We start from the raw sequence: 14,391 nt of genomic DNA, 5'->3' as shown, positions 1-14,391 counted from the left end.
ACCACATGGCATTACTGTCCTCTGGAAGTGGCCCAGACCTGGTGTCATCCATGATGGCTCTTGCAATTTGTTGTCGGCCCCACCCTTTTGTGTGGAGTTAGATGTAAATATCATTCCATGGTCAGGTGACTATTCTCTGAAGGCCAGGCTCAGCATTTAACCCCTGCCCTGTCTGAGGGAAGGACATATTCTAGCCTGCCTGCAGAGACTTATGCAGCCAAAAGGATTCCTGACTGCTCTGTGGAATCCAGTGCCCCCTGGCAATTCACTGGAGGATCTGGCACAACCAAATGCTGGTTGCTATCAATGAAATTGCTCCCCTATATCTTCTCTGACCTTACCTTAAGTGGGCTTCCTGGTACACAGAGGAGCTACATGAAAGAAAAAGAGAGCTGAGATGACAAGATCAAGTTTGAAGGGGGACTTGTGAAAAATCTTCAAGAATATCTTATAGGATGCTTATGAGTGTAAAATAGTAAAATGCAAGTTCTATGCAGTTTCCATTGTGTCTCTGAACTCATGCCAGAAAAAATATTTAGGATAGTTTAATCTCTCACTGCCCTCAAAGAATGGCATTAAAATAACAGACAATTGTATATTAGCTGTGAGACATTTGTGAGTTATTTCACAAATAAAATCTTGACACTTCACCACGACCTTCCTCTAACCATTGATTGATACAGTAAGGCAGTGGTCCCCAACCTGCGGGCTGCGGCCCGGTGCCGGGCCGCAAAGGCCATGGCGCCGGGCCGCGGCTCCCTCTCCCCGCCCCCCCCCCCCGCAGTAAAAAACTTCCCAGGCTACAAGCTTGTGGCCAGGGAAGCTTCTTACTGCGGGAGGGTGGGGAGAAGGAATCAGGGCCGGGCTGCGCATCGCGCATGCGTGGCCTGTGCGGGCGCAGCCCGCGGGCATGGCCCGATGCGTGGGCGTGGCCCGCGGGCGCGGCCGGTCTGTGCGGCCGCGGCCCGATGCCCTGCCGGTCCCCAGCCTTGGAAAGGTTGGGGACCACTGCAGTAAGGGAAATAGAAGCCCCTTGGCCACCTTTGGAGGGAGTATTTGATGGCTTCAGGTGGCTCATATTGACTAAAGTGGATAGGTTGCTAAATTTGGTAAGGTCAACCACATGCTCACTAGATCCTTGCTCCTCATAGCTTCTTAAAACAAGTGATGGGAGGGATGGAGGCCCTCTCCAGGAGATCATTAATTAATTAATTAATTAATTAATTAATTAATTAATTAATTAATTAATTAATTCATTCATTCATTCATTCATAGCCCATCACTCCCATACAAGATGGCTTGTGGCAAGTAGCAGACATAAACCACACAATAAAATTCCCTTCAACATAAAACAATAAAACAGTAAAAACCTCAACCTTTCCCTTTCAATGGGACAATTCCCAGAAGGACTGAAGGAGGCAATGATTCTTCCATTACTAAAAAAAACATCCTTAAAAAAACTACTGTTCCGTTTTGCATTTAGTGTTTCTGGGGATGGTAGTTGAGAGGACTGCTATGAACCAGTTGCTAGCATATCTAGAAGAAGCTTCAGTCTTGGATCCATTCCAGCCTGGCTGTGGGGTGAAAACAGCACCGGTCTCCCTTATGGATGACCACCAGATATACCTGGATTAAGGTGGGTTGGTGCTGCTTGTGCTATTGGACCTTGCAGAACCATTTGACATAATCAGTCATGAGTTCTTAGGTCATTGCCTCGCTGGCACCAGAATACGAGGGACAGCCCTTCATTGGTTGATCTCCTTTCTCCTGGGTCACGGACAGAGAGTAGCTATTGGGGAGATACACCCAGCTCTATCTCCTGCTGGATGCTGCCCAGACATACCTCCAGACAACTTTGCCAGATGTCTGGAAACAGTGACTGTGTGGCTCAAGCAGTATTACCTGATACTCAGCCTTCCAAAGATGGAGATCTTATGGCTGGATAAAAAAGGACCAAGCGAGGAAGTGCACCTTCCATATCTGGATAGGGTCCAACTGTCAGTTGCCACCACAGCCAGAAATCTGGGCATGATCTTCAATGCCTCCTTATTGATGGGGGTGCAAGAATAGTATGGCTGATGGTTTTCCACTTCTGTCAAGCCAAACTACTAGCACCCTACTGTTATCCTTGCTCCTGAAATTGAGACTGGTTCAGAACGCAGCAGCCAGGATCCTCACAGGTACACCATGGAGGGCTCACATGGCAACCTGTACTCTGACAGCTGTACTAGCTCCCAGTTGAAATCTGGATCAATTTTAAAGTATTGGTACTTATCCAAAAGATTATTCATGGTCGAGGTCTTGTGTATCTGAAAGACTGCTTCTCTATCTACATCCCCTGAAGAGTGCTCTTCTGTGCTAATACAAATCAGCTGATGGTCCCTGGCCACAAGGAGGTCTGTTTGGCCTCAACCAGGATCAGGGCCCCCATCAGGTGGAATGAGCTCTTGGAACACAACTGAGCTCTAATGATGCTTGCACAGTTCTGCAGAACCTGGAAATAGAGCTCTTCTACCAGGCTTTTAGTTGGGGCCAGTGACATGCTAACATCCATTGGGCCCCACCTGCTTACTTGCTTACTGTAAGACACCCCAGGCCATAGGCTGGTCTTTGGGAGAAGGTTGTTGATGCTGATACTTTTGCTTCACAATCATTTAACTGTTTTTACCCAAATTATTAACTATTGCATTTGTAATGTATAAAATTGTACACTGCCCTGAGCCGGATGCCGCGAGGAGATACAAGTTAAATAAATAATAAACAATGCTAACAATTATGAAGCCCAAGTATCTATATTTTGTATTGCCTTAGCAGACAGACATGTTTGGGTAGTACATAGTCTAGAATTACTAGCTCCCAAGAGGCAAAATTATACTAGCTGCATGGAGCCCTGTGGAGTCAATCCCAGCAGGGTTAGGAAATAAGGCCTGCAAGAGTCAGAGGGGAGCCCAGCAGTAAAGGGGTAGACTCCGGAGAAAACAACCTAATCTAATTTTTATTTCTCATATTGCGAGTTTTGTCAGCCATTGAAAGATACATGATGCCTGCCTACACAGATTTATATTTATTTATTTAGATCTTTATATTCCCAGCTTTTCTCCTCTAATACAACCCAGACACTGAATATATTACAGACACAAAACAAGAGCTTTAGTATGTAAGTATTGCTGGTGAGCACAGCCACTTAATATGCATTGAATCACATATATGAAACATGCTGTTAAGGAACAAACAATTTAGGAAGCATTCTGTTACCTGTGTTACTGATGAGAACATTGAGTTTGAGAGTCTCATCTGAATGATGATCAGTGTAACCTTGCTAAAACAACCTCAACACCATGGCGAAGCAGCAGGTGCCAGGACCCAGTGCAAATCCGTCTGGCACAGGGAATAAAAAGCTTCATGAAAAACAAAACACTCAAAGAAAAAAGATTGCCTTCCAGTCACAAAGACACAGACCTGCTGATGCGGGGTTCATCCCTTTGGGGTGGGCTAGCAGCATTCTGCAGCAGAAAGCTTGTAACCAATGGGGTACTTCAGCTGATGCATCAACCAAACAATTAAATGAATGAATAGGAAAGCTGAAATGAAGGAAAATTAGACTTCCCTCAGTTCTATTATGAAAACAGGACTATGAAAAGCTAGTAGGCATTGGTAACATTATGGGTTAGCTTTTGTCCGAAGCTGGTGAATGCTTGGAGTTAGTTCTGCAAGGTCCTCCTCCTTATACACTGAACCAGACGCCCATTCATCTGTTTTTCATTTACCTAATAGTAGCCTTTTCTGCCTTTTAAAAAACATAATCTTAAACTTTGAAGCACGGCAGCACTAGTAGTCTCTAAGGCAATTAACAGGCTTTATTGTAAACTAGAAATAGAGGCCGTTGTGACTAAGACAGCGGGCGCTAGGGAGTCTGCGTGATTGTGGTGGTGCAGCAGGGAGGGTGCGGAGGGCGGGCGGGGCCGCGGGCAGCGATGTACCGGGAGCGGTCGTGGCCTACCTGAGGTGGGTCCGTGTGGGGGCAGATGGGGCGGGCTGTACGGAGGTGTCATGGGAGGGCAGGAGGCAGGCAGCAGGCTCGGCGGACGTGCTCCAGGGCTAGCGGCAGAGGTTCGGGCGGCGTGTGGGTGGGTTGGGCATCTTAGGCGGCGGAGGGCTGGTCGGCGGCAGGCTTCCTCTTGCGGGGCGGCGTGCGGAGGCGTGTTGGTGTCGCGGCAGCGGGCGCGGCCGGGCTGTGTCAGGCGTCGTCAAATGCGGGGTGGCATCAGGGGGCCACGGGGCGACGGGCGCGGGCGTTGGATGGCCGGACTGTGGAGGGCTGCGGGGAGGTCGCTGTTGGGCAGCGGGCAGCAGAATGGCGGTGGCGCGGCTGCGGCAAGCGCAGCCGAGGGGGGGCAGATCGGGAGGCGCTTTGCGCCTCCCGATTCATCAGTCTGGTGGCAAGGGACCAATCGCAAGCCATGCTGTGTGCGGCTCACGATTGGTCCCTTGCCGCCGGACTGACATTCGGAGGGCCTAATCGGCAGGCGCAAAGTGCCTGCCGATTGCGCCCTGCAATTGTCAGTCATGAGGAAGGGGCCAATCGGCACCCTTCCTCATCACGGACAGGGCCCTCCTTAGGTGTCTTTAACTGATTATTTAATCCGCTCTGCAGGAGCGGTTTAAAGATGTGTATCATGGCTTTGTGAAATTATATAAAGATTGAAGCTTCCTGACTATTTTGTCCTAACTGGAAGAACAGTAGAGTTATCAAGAGCTTCACCAAGGGGCCTTTATCATATCCGTGTGCAGTCACTTCAATCATGGTTTGGACATCTGCTGGAATCTGAGCCAGAGGATAATTATTGACTGTTCTTTGTAAAAGCAGTTCTTTGTTAGACTTTCTTGACAGCATAATAGGACAGAGGAAGACATAAGGGAGTGCCTTTCCCACCAACATATATACACAAAAATATTCTCTCAGTGAAAGAGCTGCCATTCCAATTAACAGGGGCCCAAACTGTGCTGAGAAAGCTACAGCAGTAATTAAAACTGTCTCCAGCAGCTACTGCCAAAACAAATCACAAGATTGTCCAGCCCAGAAAAAGGATGCTATCCTGCTTCTCAGTTACAAAAGACACTCTCTCCCTGAATGTCTGAGAAAAAACAATAATCCAGAATTGGAAGATCTCATAAAAAAAAACACCTTTCTCTTTTTCAGAGGGGTGCTTCAGGTAATTAACAGCATAACTCCTTGACTATTTTTCTAAAAAATGATGTGGGTCCTCACAATATGAATATGAGAAAATATGTTCTTATATTAGTTAGTACTTTACAATAAGAGGTCAAATGGTTGGCTTTGTAAACAGCAAAAATAATTGAGTGGTGCCATAGTTATAACTTGTCTAAGGCAAATGCAATCCTATGCATCTTGGAAGGATCCTTTATTATAGTGGGACTTAAACCTACTTCACATATGCAGGATAATATGGTCTGTGGTGGTGAAATAGACTGCATCACTCCAGGTTGCATGTGATGGACACCACCTTCATATGTCCCTCTGCAGAAAAGGATTCCTTCAAATACAAAATTAACATACCAGGAATTAAAACATCCACTCCTTCTCTATGCTGGTTGTGCTGGTTTTCTAGCATTGAAGTTTCCCACTGGAAAAGGTTACAAAATGGAACTCTCTGTGATTTTTCGCTTGAAATCTGAGTTGTACATCCCACACATTTTTTATTAAATAAATAAATAAAATCCATCTCATAGCACAGCAACTTGGAGCTCACAAGCTACTGACAGTTCATGGGCTACTGCAGAATAGCTTGTGCATCCTCAAGAGACTTAGGAAAAGATCATAAAAAGATATGCTCTGAGCTGCTGCTGCTTCTTTTCTTTCTTTCTTTCTTTTTTTAAAGGCTTATTTCACAAGGTTTTTCTCTGTGCTGCCTAGCTGATAGCTTCATTTCTGGAACTCTTGAAAGTTTATGTTCTATTTCTTGGACAGAATAAAACTAGGTGCTGTGCTGGGGAGGGAGAATAGCTTGGAATATTTTTTGTTACTTAGAAGTAGCTCTCATTACAGAATGTGATTCTGTGATTGTGAATAGCTTGGTGACCACTGACAAATGCTTATTTAATACAATTGAACATGAATCCTTTAATGATCTGAGATTTTCTGAAAAGTTAGAGCACATTTCTCACAAAGCTCACATTGTTTAACCTTTTCTCTGATAGAGAGAATCAAGTCTGTTAGAATAAAAATCAAACCCCTGTGGAGTGGGGGGAAACATAAAAAGAACATTTTTTCTCGTTAATATTATGCTTGAAAGAGATGAGAATTGATACTGGCAGTAAGACTGAAATCAGTATGGTTGTGAGTGACAGATTAAGTACAAGGGAGTCTAGTTAGAATTGCAGATATCGGTATTACTGTATATCATAGTTTTGAATGAAATGTCCTTATGTTGCATATAAAAAAACAAGTGATTTTATTGCATAGCTTATCCTGTTATACTCTTCTTCCCATATTGATTGTAAAGGCATGGGCAGATCTAAAGCCACGTATTCAACACAGGCTACTACATGGTTTTTCCCTGTAAATGTGAACATGTAAAAATGGATATAGTGATATCTTTGACTGCCTTTCATTATTATGTGTATGTTGTTGTTGTTGTTGTTAGGGCGAAGGCATGTCCAACCCATCGTGACCCCATGGACAATGATCCTCTAGGCCAGCGTGTCCCCAACCTCTTTGTTGTCGAGAACCTCCTCCGGGGGTGGGGGAGAGCTGGTGGCCCGGGCGCCGCACACGCATGGCAGCTGCGCACAAACGTGCACGCGCGGTTGCCACGCATGCACATTTTTGCCAGCAGGGGGCGCTAATGTGCATGTGTGTATTCGCAAGCAGGGGGCGCAAATGCGCATGCACAGCAGCTCCACGCATGCGTGTTTGCGTTGCCGGAGTGCCGGAGGCTGCGCCTGCCTCTTCCCCTCCCTCTCGCAGTGAGAAGCTAGCCAGGCCGAGAGCGGCGGCCGCTTCTCTCGTGGCCTGGCGAGCTTCTCGCTGCGGGGGATGGAGGCAGGTGTGGCTGCCGGCGGCCCGGTACCGTGCCCCATTTAAGTTTGCACCAACAGCTTCATTGACTCTATCCGGCTACCTCTGTCATCCCCTTCTTCTTTTACCCTCAATCGCTCCCAGCATTAGGCTCTTCTCCAGGGAATCCTTCTTCTCATGAGGTGGCCAAAGTATTTGAGTTTCATCTTCAGGATCTGGCCTTCTAAAGAGCAGTCTGGGCTGATCTCCTCTAGGACTGACCGGTTTATTCACCTTGCAGTCCAAGGGACTCGCAAGAGTCTTCTCCAGCACCAGAGTTCAAAAGCCTCAATTCTTTGATGCTCGGCCTTCCTTATGGTCCAACTTTCGCAGCCATACATTGCAACTGGGAATACCATAGCCTTCACTAAACGCACTTTTGTTGGCAGGGTGATGTCTCTGCTTTTTAGGATGCTGTCTAGATTTGCCATAGCTTTCCTCCCCAGGAGCAAGTGTCTTTTAATTTCTTTACTGCAGTCCCCATCTGCAGTGATCTTGGCCTGCTCTTCTGGGTGCGCCGACACCGGGACCTCGGGGGGGGGGGAGGGGGGAAGCAAATGTCACGGTGAGAACAGCAGGCCCCATGGTGGCCTGCTCCTTTCACCGTGCCACACCCAGTGGGGAGGGGGTATAGGGAAGGCTTTGCCATGCTGCCAAAGAGCAGGCCCAGCTTTTTGGAGTTGCTCCAGGCCTGCTCCTGTCGCCGCGCCCAGGCCAGGAGATAAGGGGGGAAGGGGCCGGCTGGGACGCCACAGCAGGGGGGCCTGCAAGCAGCCCTGCGAGACCCCCCGCTCCACCGGCACCCATGCTAGCACCCATTGTATTTCAGAATACAATGGGGTTGCTCCTAGTTTTATATATGAAGTGAAATTAAAAAACTAAAAAACCCACAATGGATTGTTTCTGCCACAATTTAATACTTTTGAACACATCACAGATTTTATACTTTGATGCCTGCAATAACCTACTAGAATAACTTAAGAACTGAGTTGCTTCTTATACCCCAGTTTTCGTTATCCAAAGGGGTCTCTAAGTGACTTACAGTTGCCTAGTGTCCTTCTCCCCACAACAGGCACTCTGTGAGGTAGGTGGGACTGAGACAGCTCTGAGAACAATCACTAGCCCAGATGAATGGAGAGGTTGGTTTGCAAACCAACCTAGTTTTGTGCTGCTTGATGAGCCATTTCAAGTTTAAACCCCTGCTTTGTGCTCCCTGCAAAAAGCTGTGGGAAGCAGAATGCAAAGGGTCCATTTAAACCAAACAGCTGAGTGGCAGGGAGTTCCCCACCTCTCTGCTGTTTTTCTGTGAAGACCAGAAAGTAGAGGCTTAAACTATTGTTTTTGGCTCTTCACAAATGTCATGGACTGCAACAGAATTAGTGAAGTGATGATTTTCACAACTGTGGCTTCATGAACCACAAACTGCCCAAAATTCTGCCAGTTTGTGCCCATCCCTAGTCCCTTGTTGCAACTCTGTTTTTTTAATTAATTAATCTATTGTGTTTCCTGCAGGCTTGTAATCAGCTGCATTCCTACTCCAAATAAGAATCTCCTCTAAACAAGACACCATTGTACATCTTAAGAGAACAGATGCTAATTTTCCTTCTCATGTTGTTACTGTTATAACTTATTAAATTAAGCATGTGTGGGTTGACGAGGTCTGCAGTTTCTTTCTGGGGCTAGTAACCTCCATGCAATGGGAGGTATATAGCCTGATCTCATCATATCTTAGAAGCTAAGAAGGGTTAGTACCTGGATGGAAGGCTCTGTGGAGGCAAGCAATTGCATACTAACTCTGCTTTCATTTGCCTCAAAAGCCCCTATTTTGCAAATGTTGCCTAATATATATCTAAACACCGCCCGCGGCGCTGCGGACTAAATAAAGTGCTAATGGGTTCTGGGGCAGGATGTGTCCATGATGAGGAAGAGTCCAGATTGGACCCTTCCTCTGGACAGACAATCAGAGGGACCAATTGAAGCGCCTGCCAATTGGTCCCTCTGATTCCCAGCCCCAGCAACTGTGAGCCGCGAGCAGCATGGCTCGCAGTTGCTCCCGGCCTGACGCAGCCCGAGGGAGCCCCCGGCAGTAGCGCGGAGCGCGGCTGCCGGGGGCTCCCTGCCCGGCAGCCTGACACGGTGAGAGGCGCAAAGCGCCTCTCGCCGCATCAGGACGCCGCCTCAGAGAGCCGCCACCCCAGAGAGCCGCTGCCGGGGGACACGCAAAACTAAGTTTCTAGCGCCCGCTGTATTCATCATACAGCAGGCCTTATTTCTAGTCAGTTAATAAAGGTAATGAAATCACCAGTATCTGAAGGAGTGTTGGGTATACATACATGTGTATTTAAAAAACCCTTTCATATCAATGTGTTCTAACCCTGTGGAAACAGAGGACACAGTCTCTCTTATCAGGGATCTGCAGTGTCCAAGCTGGCAGCATGATCTGTTGTACAGAGAAGACTCTTGCACTTGCTCACAAATGTGTGTATTGGGGCTTGTAGGTAAGAAAAAAACTAATGCAGCAAGTGGTGATATATATTTATTGAGATTTAAATGTCACAGTATTTGGAAGCTTGTTTAAAAGGTGAAAACAAGCTATGCTGCTTAGAGACATAAAATTGTGACTGTTGAGGCTTTGTGTTTGCTGACCATGTGCTGACCTTTAAAAACTGCCCCCAACTGCAATAATGTGGCTTATCTAATATCATTGGAAAGGACACAGCTACCTTTTTGGGGTTGTAAGCAAATCTGGTTAGAATTACAATAAATGTCAGGGAGACAAAAGAGACTTCTACCTGGCCAGACCTTTGAAAGGCAACAACTGACCATATGAGGAAATGGTAGAAACGTGCATCAGTTCTTCACACAGTCTTCTTTATATCACAAGGTTTGTGACTGTGTCAATACATCTCTCGATAGTGGTGGCATTGGTCACAATTACATTTTCCTGTGTGGACCAGTGCATGATTACTATAGAACAGTAGTAACACAAGCTCTAGTGACATATGGATGAAACCCTTGAGGAAATCTTGATTGCTCGTGAGAATTGTGCCTTCTGAAACAGAACTACCTCAGAATTAGTGTTGTTAGCTAAATCTCCCATGATTATGGTGAAAAACAAAAGTTTAAGCTTTTCCTCAAACATAGAGAAACAAAAAAGGGAAACATTAACTTCTGAGAAGGAAGGGACTATGTTTCTGCATAATGAAGGCTTCAGCATTGCTTGAAAATACATTGTCTTACCTGTCTCAGTTGTTTGAAAATATCTTTTGGACGGGTAACAGAGATGAAACCTTGGAAACATCCTGAACAGTTCTAAACTAAGAATAAATGTGATTCATTTATATCTATTATCACCTGTCCATGCTGGGTGTTGCTAGCCAATCTGTATACCATTGATTTCAGCTGCCTCTTCCTCTACTGGTGTTTCATTCAATCTGCTAGTAAGAGTGCTGATATCTCCTTTCCTTTAACAAAGTGGTGGCAGGCAGATAACAGCTCCTGCTCTTCACCCCCAACCAGCCATACTGAAACAAGAGATTTAAAGGTAATATTGATTTTCTTAATATCCATCTAGCTACTGGAAAAGCCTGTGTAAAATTCCATCAAGCTGCAGACATTTTATGATGACCCCTTACGGTTTTCACAATGAGAAACAAACAGGGCTGGTTTTGCCATTGCCTGCCTCTGTATAGTCACCATGGAAGCCCTTGGTGGTCTCCTATCCAAGTACAAAAAAGGGCCAAGCTTGTTTAGTTTCTGAGATGTAGCCTATTGCAAAGCAATTCTGAAGTCTATACTGTGAAGGACAGTATGTGTGAAATTGCACATATTTCTATATTCTGGGGGTACTCAAACTGCGGCCCTCCAGATGTCCATGGACTACAATTCCCATGAGCCACCGCCAGCATTTGCATTTGCTGGCAGGGGCTCATGGGAATTGTAGTCCACGGACATCTGGAGGGCTGCAGTTTGACTACCCCTGAAAGTAATTTATTTTATGATAGCTTGTGCTGTGCCCAGGAAGCTGCTTCTCATGGTTGGTTCATGTACAATTATTTATTTCTCATCTCTGATTTAATGACATTTTCTTTAGGTTTATGATTTTATAATAGCTTACCTTGTGCCTGTGGCATATTTGTCTTCTGTGATAGCAATATAGGCTGTGCAAACATTTTCTTGTAACATAGCTAATTACTAGCAGAAATTCATAACATTAGACACTTGATACAGACAGACAGTTTAACATGGGTGCTGGTTAAAGTCTTGTTGCTTAAGGGGTGGGATTAAAATAAAAGAATATATGACTATCAAGTATGGTTGCCAGCTCTAGGTTGGAAACTACCTGGAGACTTTGGGGGTGGAGCTGGGAGTGGGTGGGATTTGGGATGGGTAGGGACTTCAATGGAATAGAATGCTATGGGGTCCACCCTCCGAAGCTGCAATTTTTTCTGGGGGAACTGATTTATTTCACCTGTAGATGAGCTGTAAATCCAGGGGATCCACAGGTCCTGGCTAGGGACTGGCATTCCTACTCTCAAGCAGTACAGTCCTAAACAGAATTAGGCCCTTGGGCCTTTTAAAGTCTATTAAAAGTTATAACTATGTTTAGGATTGCACCATAAGCTCTATATGGTATAGAGAGCCTGTTTGGTGTAGTGGTGAGGAGTGCGGACTTCTAATCTGGCGAGCCAGGTTTAATTCTGCGCTCCCCCACATGCAACCAGCTGGGTGACCCTGGGCTCGCCATGGCACTGATAAAACTGTTTTGACCGAGCAGTAATATCAGGGCTCTCTCAGCCTCACCCACCTCACAGGGTGTCTGTTGTGGGGAGAGGAAAAGGAAGGCAACTGTAAGCCGCTTTGAGCCTCCTTCGGGTAGAGAAAAGTGGCATATAAGAACCAACTCTTCTTCTTCTTCTTCTTCTTCTTCTTCTTCTTCTTCTTCTTCTTCTTCTTCTTCTTCTTCTTCTTCTTCTTCTATATTCAGGACTAAATTCCAGTTTCCAGCAGCCATTCCAATACTTTCCATTTGGGCAATTTTTCGCCTAGCATTCTTAACAAAATATAAAAACATATTGACAGATCTAGCAATATCCTTAGTCCAGGGTAACAAACATATTTAAGGTTTATCTTTATTTATGTCAAAATGGGAACGCTGACTGGATCCCAGAACTTTGATTTGCTGTGAAGGAAGGGCCCTTGTACTGGTATAAGTGCAACATGGATTCAACACAATAGTTTCCAGTTTTTCTTTTAAAACAATATGCCAAAGCATCTATTTATAATTTATAGCTTCTGACAAATTCATTTTTCAACTTCTAGGTTTTATGTATAGCTAATGTAATATAATCTATTCTCCATTTAGATGGTTGACAGAAGGTGAGTGAAATTCTTCAGCTGAAGGAACTTCTGCTTTATTTAGCACATATTCACTGACTATATGCAAAACTGAGGATCCAAGACACAAATATCTGTTTTAGATGCATTTGTGCAATTGTCAAACAGTAGATTCATATGCTGCCCTTGAAAATCTCTTCCACTTCTGCCTTGTAGTATAAATACTATTACTACTATTAATAAATTTATTTTTATATCCTGTCCTTCTCTTGTCGACTGAGGGGGGGTAACATCTGATAAAAACAACAGCAAAATATAATAAATAATGACAAAGTTATTAATCAATATAAATTAGAACATTAGTTTTAAATCTTCTGAAGGGGATAATCAATGTTTATTTTGTGAAGGCTCTGTGAATTCTTGGACACAAAGGCCCCCATAATGTTATTTCCTAACTTCAACCATATCCCTTGTAGAATAGCTCTGTCTTCCAGACCCTGCAGAGCTGTTTAAGGTCCTGGAGGGCCCTGATCTTACTAGGGAGAGTGTTCCACCAAGCCGGCACCAGTTTTACTTCCCTAGGGCCAGGAACCCTGAGCATATTTTGTTCACTCTATCTCAGTGAACTTTTGGGGCCATAGTGTAAGAGGGAGTCCTGTAGAAACAGGAATCCCAAATTGTTTAGGGCAGTGGTCCACAACCTTTTTAAGGCTGCGGACCACCTGTGGTGGGGAGGGTGATCGCCCGGCCGTGCATGCCGCGCATGCGCGTTTGCAGCATGCACGGCCCTGCTTCCCTCTCCCCCCTCCCACAAAAAGAAGCTTGCTGTGCCGCAAGCTAATCGGCTGCTTTTGTGGCCGATTTGCTTGCAACCTGGGAAGTTTCTTTCTGTAGGGGGGCGGGGAGAGGGAGTTGCGGCTTGGTGCCAGGGCCTTCGTGGCCCAGCACCGAGCCATGGCCCGGTGGTTGGGACCACTGGTTTAGGGTTTTGACAGCAAGAGTCATATCCCTGAATCTCAGCAGTCCGCAACCATTTTCATATTGTGGACCGCTGTCAAGGGGTGGGAGGAGAAGGTGACCAAGGGGATTCAAGGCCCAGCTTTAAAATAGCTGGAATTTTTATTTCAAGGTCAAGGACAATTGATGGCACTAGGGGAGAGACCCTCCCAGATAAGGAGGCATCCAGAATCACACTCCCAGGCTCTTGATAGAGGTTGAAAGTATTAAATTGACCCTAGCAAGAACTGGGAGTTTCACTACAGCTGAATCTGTTTGAGCCATTCCATGGCCTCCAGATATCTGGCCAAAGAATCTGGTGGTGTTGATGATCCATGAATAGATACATACCTGAGTGTCAACAGAGTACTAGTTGCAACCCATCCCAAAACTCCAGACCAGCTGGGTAAGGGGGTGCAAGTAAATATTAACTAATCATAGGGAGACAATAGCTCCCTGCAGCACCTCGCATATTAGGTCTTGCCTCTGGGAGGGTCTCTCCCCTAGTGCCATCAATTGTCCTTGACCTTGAAATAAAAATTCCAGCTATTTTAAAGCTGGGCCTTGAATTCCCACATTGTCTAGTCATTGGGCTAATAACCCATGATTGACAGTGTTGAATGCTGCTGTACTCCATGGCCAGCTCAGAAGACAGATTGGAATGGATCAGGAGCTGATGTTTCCTTCAGGAAACTTTGTATCTTTCCTGTGACCACACACTCAAGCACAGCAAATGTGAAACTATGTGGTAGTTGGCTGGGTTGATGGATCCAGGCCTGATTTTTTCAAAAGTAGCCTGACCATGGCTTCTTTTAATCTTTCCAGGAAAATCTCTGAAACCAGGGACAGATGAATAATCTATAAGACAGGGACCTGTATCTCATCATCACCAGCTTTCACCACCATGAGGGATGTGGGCACATGGTTGGCCAGACACCTGCCAGAGTCCTGTCTACATCAGCCAAAGAGAGTAGGCTGAA

The 14,391-nt window shown here is 45.6% G+C and overlaps 1 protein-coding gene across 5 annotated transcripts in view; it reads left to right on the top strand.

The window, feature by feature from the left end:
• The window catches only part of ST6GALNAC3 (ST6 N-acetylgalactosaminide alpha-2,6-sialyltransferase 3), a 387,985-nt gene that overhangs the window by 68,353 nt on the left and 305,241 nt on the right, over window positions 1–14,391 (top strand). The window lies entirely within an intron of this gene.

The sequence above is a fragment of the Paroedura picta genome, chromosome 4, assembly GCF_049243985.1.
Source record: "Paroedura picta isolate Pp20150507F chromosome 4, Ppicta_v3.0, whole genome shotgun sequence".
NCBI classification, from domain to species: domain Eukaryota; kingdom Metazoa; phylum Chordata; class Lepidosauria; order Squamata; family Gekkonidae; genus Paroedura; species Paroedura picta.
Note: the sequence above shows the minus strand (reverse complement) of the source record. Positions and strands in the feature narration are given on the sequence as shown.